General features: G+C 41.7%; 1 protein-coding gene across 5 annotated transcripts in view; it reads right to left on the minus strand.

Moving 5' to 3' along the window:
- The window catches only part of dgkza (diacylglycerol kinase, zeta a), a 139,750-nt gene that overhangs the window by 82,028 nt on the left and 43,557 nt on the right, over positions 1-14,165 (minus strand). The gene's annotated exons all lie outside the window — the stretch shown is intronic.

Consider the following 14,165-nt stretch of genomic DNA (forward strand, 5'->3'; position numbering starts at 1 on the left):
TAGACAGGGTGGGGGAGGGAGGGAGGGTGTTGACCATATACTGTAGGCAGATATCCCAATAATTATAAAGAACTATTATTGTTGTATAATATGTTGTTTTTTTTAAACTGGAAAATCGAATCAACCAACCAACCCTGCATAGTGCACACCAAGTCATACATTTTGATGTGCCTTTTTGCACATTCACATGTAGAAGACGTTCTGTGGTCCATCAATTTTAAACTTCAAAGCGAGGCTTAGTTCTGCGTTCTCAACGTAGCCACCGTTAGCCTAAACTCTGTCTCTACGTCTCTGCTACAGTCCCTCCAGCGTCAGAGAGCGATCGAGAGAGAAAAGGGTGATGTCAGGCCTGCCCTTTCAGAGTGAGCTCTGATTGGATTGAAGATCTAACCTGACTCCCACTGCTACAAGGGAGAGTGATTACACTCACCAGCTGTGACAGTGCCCTGGCCCGGGGCTTTGATGAGTAACAGAGGCTCGTAACAGATCCTACTACCAGACAGATTTACACTCTGCAAGGGGTTAAAATCATATCTCACTGAGAGGGGTGGGGGGGGGCATAGAAATGAGAAAACAAAGAGGATATTTACTGCCAGACAGCACCTAGACTAGAGTAATAATTGATTGGGGCATTTCCTTAACACTAGCCCCATAACACAGTAGCAATAGCAGAATTATACTTTACGACTCAAAGACAACACAACTAAAATGACTGTCTGCAGCATGATAAAAATGCAAAAACTAAACTATTTAGTCAATAACAATCCTTCAGGAGACGTTAAAATGTGGATATTACATTCCAACCTAACAACATTACGTAGCTCATCAACACGTCACATGATAGATGTAAAAACCTTCCCAGGTGGGAACAGCATTGTAAGCTATGAGGAAAAGAAGACACCAATGTTCCTCATGGCAGGGGAAGCACCCAACAGAAACTATTCAAAAGTTGACTTTTCATTATGTTCTATAGGAGAATGCATCTGTTGTTTACTGCACTGCAGTCAGCCTGCAGAAATATCCAGCATTGAAAGTCATGACTGATCTGCCTGCTGTAAGTCTTGAAAATGTTTTTGGTCTGCTTTACACAGTCCTGGTGATGTGTTGGTTTAACCGTAGCGACAGTACTTCCTGTCTGAGATGAGATAGTGTGTTGAGTGGAAACGCGGTTCTTCAAAACCCCTGCCGGCCTTTATGACACATTAACAGCAGCGTTTCACTGTATGATTACTGTAACTAAAACACCGCCACTCAGGCCATATGTGGGAAAAGTATTGAAATTATTCTCAGAAACCAACAACATGTTTATCTATTAGCAATCATGATCTGCTTATGTTGTGAGGAAGCAAACATCAACCCCAACGGTTGTGCGTATGATCTGGGGGTCATGTACTGTGAAGCACGTGATGATGCTATTCAAAAAGACACGTGTACTGCATCCTGAACGATGGTCACAGAGACAGTCGAGCTGGGATGTGTTGTCTACAGTCTAATATTACCCGCCAAGACTCGACATGTATTTCTGTTGTGACATAGGCTAATGTGGCCTAGTCAAAGTCCTAATCCCAATCGAGATGTGTCAGGACTTGAAACGAACGGTTCATGCTTGAAAACCCACAAACGTTGTTGAGTTAAAGTGGTTCTGCATGGAAGGGTGGGCCAAAATTCCTCCACAGTGACGTGAGAGACTGATCAACAACTACAAGAAGCGTTTGGGGTCATTGCTGCTAAAGGTGGCACAGCCAGTGTAAGGGGGCAATTACTTTTTCACACGTGCGCATTGGGTGATGCATAACTTTGTTTATGAAATAAATGAAATAAGTATGCAATTGCTGTGTTATTTGTTCACTTGGGTTCCATTTATCTAATATTAGGTTTTGGTTGAACATCTGATAACATTCAGTATAAAACAAATATGCAAAAGTAGAGAAAAATAGAAAGATGGGAAATACTTTCACAGCTCTGTATATTTCCTGGTTCAGTATTATACTGTAGGCTGACAAAGACAAAACATGACACATCCTAATGCTTAGGCAAAGATAAGCATGAGTCAAATATGACCCCTAGTGGTAAAATGAAGCCCTTACAGATGTATATTTGTATGGACTATGATAGAAGATGATGAGGATAGCTAGAGCAGGTTTCTCCCAACCCTGTTCCTGTAGAGCTACCGTCCTGGACGTTTTCACTCCAACCCTAATTTAGTGCATCTGATTCTAATAATTAGCTGGTTGATAAACTGAAATCAGGGTAGTTACAACTGGGGTTGAAAGGAAAACCTACAGAAGGGTAGCTCTCCAGGAACAGGGTTGGAGAGCCCTGAGATAGAGGATGTTGGGTCTGTACAAGAAAAACACAGGGTGTCTCATACAGAAACACAAGAGGAATGGGGCCAGAAGCAGTGTAAGGAGCGGTCATCTGCTGATGTCCATTATAGATAGAGGCCCCTAAGAGCCGGATGGCCCCAGGGAGATGGCATGAAGGCGTGTTGTAGAGGCCTCTGCTCCTAACTGTGTTGGTCTTTCCTGCTCCACGAAGCACTCTGACCTCCGAAACAGGCAACATGATATTTCTCCCTGCCTGGCCTATTTAGAGTCCTTTGCGAGTCTCCTTTCCATCCTGGGTTTGGCACTGAGCTCTACCAGGCCCAAGTGTTACAGTCTCAATTGTTGAGGTAAATAAATAAACATCATGAGGTCTCGTTTAACAATGAAAACCCTAATTCGATTGGTTTTGTATAACTAATACAATCTCTTAAGCTTACTAAAAGGATTCATCTGATTGGTGTTACAAAATGAGACACACAATGTATGTTTATCATGCATGAACAAAAACATTTAGTAATGAGCAATAAAAATACCAAAAAAGTGATCAAATAGAAAGGTGGTTATAAGCGCCTTTGATTCATTGTGAGGCCACCCACCATATGATCTGTCTATTTAAAGAGCAGACATGGAACTGCCCTGACTAATATTGCTTTAGGCAGATAGAGATGAGACATGATTGAAGAGTTGGAGACCGTCTGGTTATCTAACCAGTTATTTCTATCCAATAGGGTTCCATTTTTCCTTCAGGCTACAGGATGTATCAGCGCTAACAGAACAAGACAGTCAATAAAATAAAAATAAAACTTTGAAAAACATTTCCTTCAAATGTAACCCCATGATTCCCAGAGCGATGACAAGCCATAACGAATCCATAACGAACTTTTAAGTGGTAATTGATTCGGTTCCAAAATAGATTCACCCACCGCGGGTTTATTTGAGCTAATTTTATCCCCACTCTGCTATCTCTAGGCTCTCTATCGGTCTGGCCTGGTAGTGTTGGCATGCTGTATCATACTACACAGACAGGAAACTAACTTGCTCACTACCAAAAGAAGGTCTCTCTCTCTCTCTCACACACACACACACACACACACAAGTTCACTGAACACTGACGGATTATGTTTTACTGCCAGGCGTTATAACAATTCATAAACTCAAGTATTTGATGAAATGAATGCTATTATTCTGCTGTCCAGTTTGCATTATCCAATACATGTAATGTATTTCTCAGTCTGGAAAGTGCATTGCTTAGGCAGAGGCTCATTGATGACACACTAGCATGAAAGCGGTTTCTCGATGCTTTGTTAATAACGCCACTAGATGTTGCCATTTTTTTAACTTCCTCATCAACACTGGCTGTTCTGCTTCCTCCCTCTACATCTCACCCCATGATGGTTGGGTACGGAGTGGGAAACATCTATGCTAGATACAATACAGGGGGCATCTTTTCCTAAAGCAATCTTCTGACATCACAACTTGGATTTGCATCAACTAACCAGTTAATTAGTAGCAGAACAGGAAGTAACAGAATTACAGGAAACTGCAACTACTGTATATTTTCCTAACGAGGGTGGGGGATGACCTAACTCAATCAATGTAATTAGTGCTCAGAGTGCCTCTAACCCCAGACCCCTATCATTACTGACAATTGGCGGAATTACTCGGCGTTTTCGGTAGGGTTTCTAAAGAATCTCTGTGAATATAGCGATATGATTAAGGGCCCTCTAACAAAAACAACAAGAAGTCTAAGACTCAAGGCCAGTGCTGAGGCTGGGGTCATTGTTAGGGAAAGCTGTAAAAAACGGACAGCCTCACAATGACACATTTTGACCTTTGCGTTGGTACCGGAGGAAATCCTGTCGTGAGAGGACAGGAAGCCATGCTGGGTGACCCTGTTCCTGTCAACAGCCCCTGAAACTGGGAGAGGATGGACTTCATACTGAAGCAGGGTTCAACCTGCATTAGTGATGAGGAACACAGTGAAACCCTGAACAGTAGTAAGCTACACAAAGCCGACATGTACGGACATGTCTGAAATATTTCATGAAATATTGATGGTTTTGTCATCATTAGCAATTTTATTCACTCTTATTACATAGTATTATTATTACTATTTCATTGTAATAAACCAGTAAAATTGGCCATAAAGGTAACCTGTCAGCAGCTCAACTGACACATTTTCTAGGCAAAACCACAATGTTGGGTTACAGTCGATACGGCTGCTGCGTGGCTAGAATGATGCATATAATGGCTATGGGCATGCTTTGTCACATCTGTCACATCAGTGAGGGAACTAAAGATAAAACTGGCTCTATTTCTGTCAGTCCTCAGATGGGTCCCTCTTTCTCCCCTCAGGGCCCTCGCTGTCTGCAGACACATGCGCCCTGGCACCTGAACACAGTCATCCAGTGGGACATGCAGCCAGCCCTGGTCTCAATGCTACAAGATGTTCCCAAATAAGCCAGAACGCACAGGACGGGGAGGAGTGGAGGGGATCAGCTATGCGAACACACATCAGGAAGGATAGTGGTTTCCAAAACGCCCCCCCCAAAAAAAAAACTATTGGGAAGCACACTGTCTACTCCCCCAGTGATCCCTCTCTCTGCCCTTAATGCAGGAGAACATCAGCAGTTCAGCTCCCCATAAGCCGATGCACATGATGTTCTGGAGACAAGGTGCACAAATAATCTCTGAAGAACGGAAGGACAGAGCCTCTGTGTGTGGTCGGGAGAGTGTTCTGTTGAACAATGGAAAGCATTGTCAGAAGAGTTCAAGTTCCAAATTCTACTGTGAGGCCCCGACTAGAGTCAGGGCTACAAGGCTGTATGACATTAACCACATGGACCAGCTGTCACACCTCTAGGTCTATTCTCCTCTGAAAGAGACACTATCTGCCCTGTTAAGGCTGCAGTGTGAATCCAGGCTTCTAGTGGATAACATTCATTTCATAGGTGCATCATAAGCAATTACAAGCAAACAAGTCATAATATGACAGAAATTGGAGCACGGCCTGTGGAAGTGGCAGGGAGTAGACGTGACAGGGACAGAGACCTGGTGGGTTGAAAAGAGGTGCGAATGAAATGCGTGTCCCTGCAGGGAAGGTACTGTCGTCTCTGCCAGACGCAGCATGCGGAGAGGAACAGTGTGGCGTGTAAAGGTGGAGGGTCAGATGATTGTCTGAGGACCTGTGTTGTAATATCATCATCAACATCATGTAGGTAGGTAGTTCCTCTGTATGTTCTTATGATCAATAAGCTGGTTATGGCCAATGCTGTAGAACTGAAGATAGCTAAGTATTTTCTAACAGTTATACAGTATTGAAACTATAGCTGGATATCAATGAGATATCTGTATCCGTACAGTCCACATCGATTATCACAGAGTTCCCATTGTTTCCTTATTGGCCCACTCCGATCAATAGTGCCAGTGGGTGACAGTTCTTGCTGTTTCTGCTCAGAGCCTGTTCACAGACAGGACAATTGATGACGATAACAATGATCACTGTTTAGCGAAAGCACAGAAAATGTATTCATTGTATGCTTAACATGGCTTGTAATTTGTTGGCCCCTAGATCAAAAAATCGGTTTATCATAGATTCAAGATTGTGCAAGTGATACAGTATAATCTGTAGAGTAGCATAGCATGGGCTCTCCGGGTTGTATGACCTCTAGCCAAAACAGGTTTATCAGTCTAATCTGTTGGAGGAGACTTCAGTCCTGGTTTAAAGGACATGTTGATGTTTGGCTAATGGCCAAGCCTACTGCACTCACTGTGAGAGCAGTATGCTTTCATGGTATATAAAAGGGAAAGGGGGGTACCTAGTCAGTTGTCCACTTGAATGTATTCAACTGAAATGTGTCTTACGCATTTAACCCAACCCCTCTGAATCAGAGAGGTGCGGGGGGCTGCCTTATATCGTCAGGTAGGCAGGTAGCCTAGTGGTTAGAGTGTTGGACTAGTAACCGAAAGGTTGCAAGATCGAATCCCCGAGCTGACATGGTAAAAAAAAAATATTTAAAAAAATGTTGCTCTGCCCCTGAACCTAGGCCATCATTGAAAATAAGAATGTGTTATTAACTGACTTGCCTAGTTAAATAAAGGTCAAAGAATAAAAAAAATTAAATCGACATCCACATCTTCGGCACCCGGGAAACTGCCTTGTCAGCCTGGGGATTTGATCCAGCAACCTTCTGGTTCCTGGCCCAACGCTTTAACCACTAGGCTATATACACTGTACTTAAAGGGGAATTTCGAGGAAAAAAATCTCTGACTGGTTGTTGGACTGTCTGTCAAAGTACGCACCTCGCTGCAGAGAGAGCGAGGTAGACCTAGAACGAGATCTACATCACAGGGTAATACAGGCCACTCCCTGCAGCGCTAGATAGAACTTGGTGGAATAACGCAAATCTACGACAAATATAAAATGTTCTGTCACAGCGAAAATACTAAATTCGATCGTGAGATATGGCATGAAAATTTGATGTTATAAATTTGGGTCGTGGGTTCACAATTTTCCTTTTTCTGAGACCTGAACCGACCTAATCCCGCCTCCAAATTTCACCTTGCAACCCCATTGGACATAAGATAGACAATGTTCATCGGCAGGTGAAATTCTCTCTCTGACTGTAGGCTACATCCCTCGCTGCACGGTGTGATCGTCACAGCAAAAAACATATACTAAAATGAGAAGGAAAGACTAGTGAGAGTGCAACATAGCGTCCACTTCATAGGGCGACACACACGGGCTATAAAGCTAATTTATGCAACACGTTTCATTAGATTGTAACTTTCCTACAGTAGCCAGCTGACAGCGAACATATCCTTGTAAATTCATTTCGGTTGCAGATATAATAGATGGATGCCTTCATCACTACCCAGGCTATCGAAATGTGATTTATGCTGGCTGTCCATGTTTTCATTGGGGTAGATCAAATATGCTATTATTACATGTATTATTAGCCCGCATTTATGTTTTAATTGATAGAATAATGACAAATCATTTACAAAATGATGCAGATGATTTAGTTTGCAAGCCAGGGCCAAATTGCATTCCTCCAGCGAGCAAGAAAATGTGATAATGTAGGCAAATTTGATCAAAATGGAAAAGTATTCTTATAGCCTATGTTTCATCAAATACTCTTGCATCAAATACCCTACCTCCTTGAAAGTTGTGTATTGATTATGTATAGCCTACTTGATGAATGATGACCACTGCAATCAAAAGCTGCAGTGTTGCTCATTGGATTACCCCAGATCATGAAATAGGCTGTGTGAATGTTTATAAAGACAAAAGGACACATGGAATTATTTGGATGGTTGACATGACAAAGGTAGGCTGATGATCTTATCTAAAATGACTCGCGCCTTGTAAAAAAAAACAATTGCGCAATATATTCCAAAAAATTCTAACAAAATACACCAGCAACATAATTTAGGAGATAAAAGGTTGTGAGCACAGTGTTTATGATCAGATTGACAATTATCTTTGAACGGATTTGTTTGGCTACGTTGCCGTCTTTAAAAACAGCCTTTTCTGCTTGGTCTCAAGAGCATTGAAATGAAATAGGCTACTACCGAGGACTGATGATGCTTCTGACTATATAGGAAAAGACGTGTTTGTGTGATACGCTAGAGTATGATGTAGGCCATTTTGAAAACTGCCAGTGTGTTGTGTTTATGAGGACCCCCCTCGTGTCTGTTTTAGCATGAGATGGCTGCTGTTTCCTCCTTGCTTGGCAGACATCTCAGAAAATGTCAAATTCTGACCCAAATTCTACCACATAAAAATGTATATGCCATATTTCACAATCGATTGGACTTCACGAATTTAGTATTTTTGCGTTGGCAGAACGTTTATATTTGTCGTAGACTTGCGTTATTCCACAAAGTTCTATCTAGCGCTGCAGTGAGTGGGAGGCTGTCTAACCCTGTGATGTAGTCTACCGCATGAGTGAGAGAGGTGCACACTTAGACAGTACAACGAGGGGTTTAGGAAATAGACAAATTGTCAAAATTTGCCACTATTCGCCTTTAAGACAGGTACAGTATCAGTGATGAGGGGGGAATATTTGAGAATAAAACATTCATTCCCCCCCGAACAACTTTGAAATATTGTGTGTTGTGACTGCATAATGAAAAGACACTGACTCAGGCCCTTTCAAGGAAATGCAAAACGCACGCACTCACACAACTTGTGACAATGACATGACAAGCTCATTAAAACTCCCACAATGAGATGTCCTGCAGTTCTCAGGTCAGTGTGCCCCCTCGAGCCCCCTGCCTACTGCTAAAGGTGCTCTGAGATCCTGGACCAGCAGATGCAGCCCTTCCTCCTCCCATCCCCTTCACCTCTCACCCCCCGCCAGTCATCCACAGTTGCCTGAGGATTGAGCTACGGCTCAACACTGTGAAAGGGATTGTAAACAGCAGCAGGACTCGTATACAGTTACAGTAGTGTTACTTCAGCACTAGAACAGAATACTCATCTTTTGCCCATATCACTGTGATCACCAACTCTAGCCATCTGATTTGAAAATCCTGCATAATAGCATACAGTAGACTATACTTTTAGGAAGGAACACTGTTATGTTGCTAATGTATTGTCACAGAGCCCCATTCAGGTAATAAATTGAGCCTTCAACTAAGTGTAATAACATGACACTAAGTACATTTCCAGTCCATCCTTGATCTTTCATGCCGGTTTAGGTTTAAAAGCTCGGGCCATTTATAAGCTATTTTTAAACCTCTTAACTGTTACACAACACAACACATATCCCTTATCTTGAAGATTTACAACAGGACAGGCGGCCAAACGGGTGAGACAATACAAAGATGTACCATGCTGCTTTACGAGACAGGAAACATCTTTCTGAATGACACCGTTACTAGCTCTTTTAGCTTCATTTCAAAAGCAGAAGGTAGGTCTTTAAAAAATAGATGTATTTTTCCATTTCAGTTTCCACAACTGACGACATTTTGAGTTGAAAATATAGATCCTTTCAAATGTTATTCAGATAACAGAAGCATAATAAAAACGGTCTCCTTTCAGAGCCTGGAATATATTTAGAACCTAATACTAGACCATTATCAGATAGGTGTTCCCTAAAAATAAGTTATGACACCGTGTTTTACATTGATATGAAGCTCAAAGAGAACACCGAACACAAATGAAGAACATGACCCACAGTAAAAACCCTTATTTAGTATTGCTTAATAACACGTTTACTTTTTATTTTACTAATACTGAACAACCTCAACAAACCTGACACAGACTGAACTGTAGTAAGTGACTACTCTTTCTGTGTCTCACCTCGCTACTGGTGCCAACCAAGGTGCTGATGCACCCTGTATGTAGTGACTTCTTTACACTGGCATTACCAGGATTAGACCTGATCCAGGGGGAATGGTGGTGTCATCATCAGCTGTTAGATGGAGAGGCAGGAGGGTTCCCGAGCATTAATATTCCTGTGAATCCCTGGGAGAAGTCACCTTAGAGTGCAGCCAGAGAGATTGGGCCCTGGGCAGGGAGGGAGGGAGGATTGGTGTGAATGGCTGTACCCTGGGCTGTTTTTAGCAGAACAGTTGGCTTTGAGGTTTCACTGAGAGGGCACAAATAATTAGGACAGATATTAATGAGGCCAAGGCTGCTTGTGTTAGCCTGGTTAGACTTGACTGAATGTTACTCTCGCCATTGTACATGGTTGAGGGCAGCATTCAGTCTGGTTTAGCCAGGCTATGAATCTGTTTGCAGCTAAATCAGCATACCAGGAATGAATACCAGCTAACTTACTGTACACCAATCTGAAGCTGAGCTCTCCAGTAATGTCAAGGCTACAAATGAATAGCAGATGAGCCAAGCCAGCACTTCGTGACAACTTAATGACATCCACTGCAGACTGTGTCAAGCTAATGCCCTGGTAGTCACTGTTGTGGAGACTGTTAAAATGACAGCCTATCAGTCACTAGGCTTATTTCTGCCTTCCTTTGAATTTAATAAAAAAGAACACATTATTCTGCAAGTGTTAAAATTCTCACTATATATCATAACTGTATTTCCTGGCAGAAAGGGCCTGGCCGATACCAAAATGTGTTCCTCCTCGAAACATTTGAAAGCTTGCAGATTTAACCCTCAAGGCATTGTCTTAGTGTCAACAAGGGACTAATTTTAAATCCCAATGTACTTCTCACGGACATACACTACCAGTGAAAAGTTAACACCTCATTCAAGGGTTTTGATGATTTTTGCAATTTTTTGGTTACTACATGATTCCATATGTGTCATTTCATAGTTTGATGTTTTCCCTATTATTCTACAATGTAGAAAATAGTAAAAATAAAGAAAACCCTTGAATGAGAAGGTGTTCTAAAAAATGTGACCGGTAGAGGGCAAGTGAAAGACAGGCAGAGTTGTAGAATAATAGTGAAGACATCAAAACCATGAAAAAAAAAACACATATGGAACCACGTAAAAACCAAAAAAGTGTTAAACAAATCAAAATATATTTTATATTTGAGATTCTTCAAAGTAGCCACCCTTTGCCTTGATGACAGCTTTGCACACTCTTGGCATTCTCTCAACCAGATTCACCAGGAATGCTTTTCCAACAGTCTTGAAGGAGTTCCCACATATGCTGAGCACTTGTTGGCTGCTTTTCCTTCACTCTGCAGTTAAGTGTGCCTTGAATTCTAAATAAATCACAGACAGTGTCACCAACAAAGGACCCCCACAACACAACACCTCCTCCTCCATGCTTTACTGTGGGAAATACACATGTGGAGATCATCCGTTCACCCACACCGTCTCACAAAGACACGGCGATTGGAACCAAAAATCTCAAATTTGGACTCATAAGACCAAGGGACAAATTTCCACCAGTCTAATATCCATTGCTCGTGTTTCTTGTCCCAAGCAAGTCTCTTATTATTATTGGCGTCCTTTAGCAGTGGTTTCTTTGCAGCAATTTGACCATGAAGGCCTGATTCACGTAGTCTCCTCTGAACAGTTGATGTTGAGATTTGTCTGTTACTTGAACTTTGTGAAGCATTTACTTGGGCTGAAATTTCTGAGGCTGGTAACTCTAATGAGCGTATCATCTGCAGCAGAGGTAACTCTGGGTCTTCCATTCCTGTGGCGGTCCTCATGAGAGCCAGTTTCATCATAGTGCTTGAGGGGTTTTGCGACTGTACTTGAAGAAACGTTCAAAGTTCTTGACATTTTCCAGATTGATTGACCTTCATGCCTTAAAGTAATGATGGACTGTCGTTTCTCTTTGCTTATATGCGCTGTTCTTGCCATAATATGGACTTGGCATTTTACCAAATAGGGCTATCTTCTGTATAACACCCCTACCTTGTCAAAACACAACTGATTGGCTCAAATGCATTAAGGAGGAAAGAAATTCCACAAATTAACTTTTAACAAGGCACACATGTTAATTGAAATGCATTCCAGGTGACTACCTCATGAAGCTGGAAGCTGTCATCAAGGCAAAGGGTGGCAATTTGAAGCATCTCAAATTTAAAATATATTCTGATTTGTTTAACACTTTTTTGGTCAGTACATGATTCCATATGTGTTATTTAATCATTTTGATGTCTTCACTATTATTCTACAATGTAGAAAATAGTAAAAAGAAAAGAAAAACCCTCAAAGGAGTAGGTCTTCTAAAACTTTTGACCGGTAGTGTACAAGCGAAAGACAGGCAGAGTTACCAGCAAAATGAGATGCTCGCAGGTGTACAGTCCCTTGACCTACATAAAATAATTTACAAATCCCTCAAGGGTATTCCTTCCTGGTTTCTTTTTCCCCTGATAGGTTGATCCTAAACAAATTGTCAGAACAGTTTAATTCAGGTTGGATAAGGTCAAATCAATTGGTGAAGGAGTTCTTGAAAACCATGTAACATGTTTTACTCCTTATATCAGCCTCTGACTCATCAGTATATTGGGTCCAGGCCGTTACATTGCAGAACCAAGGAAACACAGCACTGAGAGCTAATCCAATAACGTAAGACCTGTCCAGATAGTGAAACATCAAGCCAGCATCAAGCTACTGTTACACAAAACTAAGACTGATTTACACATGGCTGGAATGCTGTTTCAGCCAAATCAGCACACAGGATCCAAACTACTTGTTTAATGAAAAAAATTGAAGACCCACAGAATGTAGAGATATTGACTCTAATATAAATACAATTTTAAAAAGTATGAACATTTAGGCACTCAATACTGTAAAGTCGCTCTGGATAAGAGCGTCTGCTAAATGACTAAAATATATGTATCTTATAAGCCCCAATGCAGCCGTTTTCATCTCAATATTAAATCATTTCTGGGTAGCAATTAAGTACCCTACTGTGATTACTTTCAATTGAAATTGTCAAAAAGAAACCAAATTATTGTCTTAGCAAAGAGCAATTTCTCAAGCAAGAATTTCTCGAGGACTGTCTGAGAGTGGTCTGGATAGAAAGGCCAAAACAAAAACTAGCTGTTATTGGCTGAGAGGTTTGGAACTATTTTTTTATTACATTTTAGTCATTTAGCAGATGCCCCTATCCAGAGCGACTTACAGGAGCAATTAGGGTTAAGTGCCTTGCTCAAGAGCACCATGGACACATTTTTCACCTAGTCGGTTCTGGGATTCAAACCAGACTTTTCAGTTTCTGGCCCCAACGCTCTTAACTGCTAAGCTACCTGCCGTGGTTTATTAACACATTTATCACCAGGTGCTCAAATTATCGCCAAAACTCAAATAAACCAAAATAGGCTGGAATTTAAGGCGGCCTTTTCAAACAGCTTTTACACTGAAAGGCATTATCATACATTTTCACAATATTATTCCAACCTCATTGTGTGGAAATGTATATAAAACACAGGAAAATATAGTTTGACTGCACTGGGCCTTTAAAAGCTCAGCAGAACCTCACAAATCCTGTCGCTCAGGTCTGAATCCAGTCAGATGAATGACTGACCAGGGTAGGCAGTTCAAAGGTCTTTGTTTCAAGGTGTGGTGCCAGTTGTAGTACTCCAATGAGGTGGCTGAGGACTTTCCAATCCGAATATAAGACGCTGGTCAAATGTTAGTGGTGGGTTGGCACTGGGCATAATACACTACGCATAGGTTTCATTTCAAACTAATAAATTCCCAGAAGAGGTCTCTTGGCTTCCGACCAATATTAGAATAGTGGGAAATGGTAGACACTGGTTAGACACTGTGCAAGGCAGAAAAGCCTTCCAACAAACATGGCGCGAAGCGTATTCTTGTCTTTCGTCCTAAAGCACGGGCCATATATGTGCGATTGCTTATATAGTGTTTCAGTTCCAGTGTGTGTATTTGTCTGTCTGCTACGGTTTGATGGCTTATGATGTACCTCAACTGTATGAGAGTGGCTCTAGTTTCCATTTAGCCTACTTTATCCCTACTGTACATCCCGGTACACAATCAATACAGCAGTTTTGCAGGCATTAACGGTTATACACTAGCACTACGGAGGTTGCTCGGGGAGCTATAGCAGAGATATCAAAGACTTCCCGGAGTCAATAATAATTGCCAAGGCGGTTTTATATCTGTCAAATAGTTGAAATATGAAGCCAGTGCTGAACATAAGATACTGGTTATTTGGGCTTTTCCCAAAGTTGCAAAACTATCACTAAACTGTCTTCTAAACAGGGTCTGTTGTTTTTGAAACGTATGGAAGAAGGCAGATGGAGACTCAGCTTGGCTAAGGTAAGATGAGCTTGAGTAGAGAGAGAGAGAGGAAATAAGGAGGGGGAGGGCTGCAGTCATGTAGAGAGATGTCTGTGCCCCCCGTCCCTCAGAGAGAGCAGATGCAGGTCTGGCAG

This window comes from Salmo salar, chromosome ssa11 (assembly GCF_905237065.1).
Source record: "Salmo salar chromosome ssa11, Ssal_v3.1, whole genome shotgun sequence".
NCBI classification, from domain to species: domain Eukaryota; kingdom Metazoa; phylum Chordata; class Actinopteri; order Salmoniformes; family Salmonidae; genus Salmo; species Salmo salar.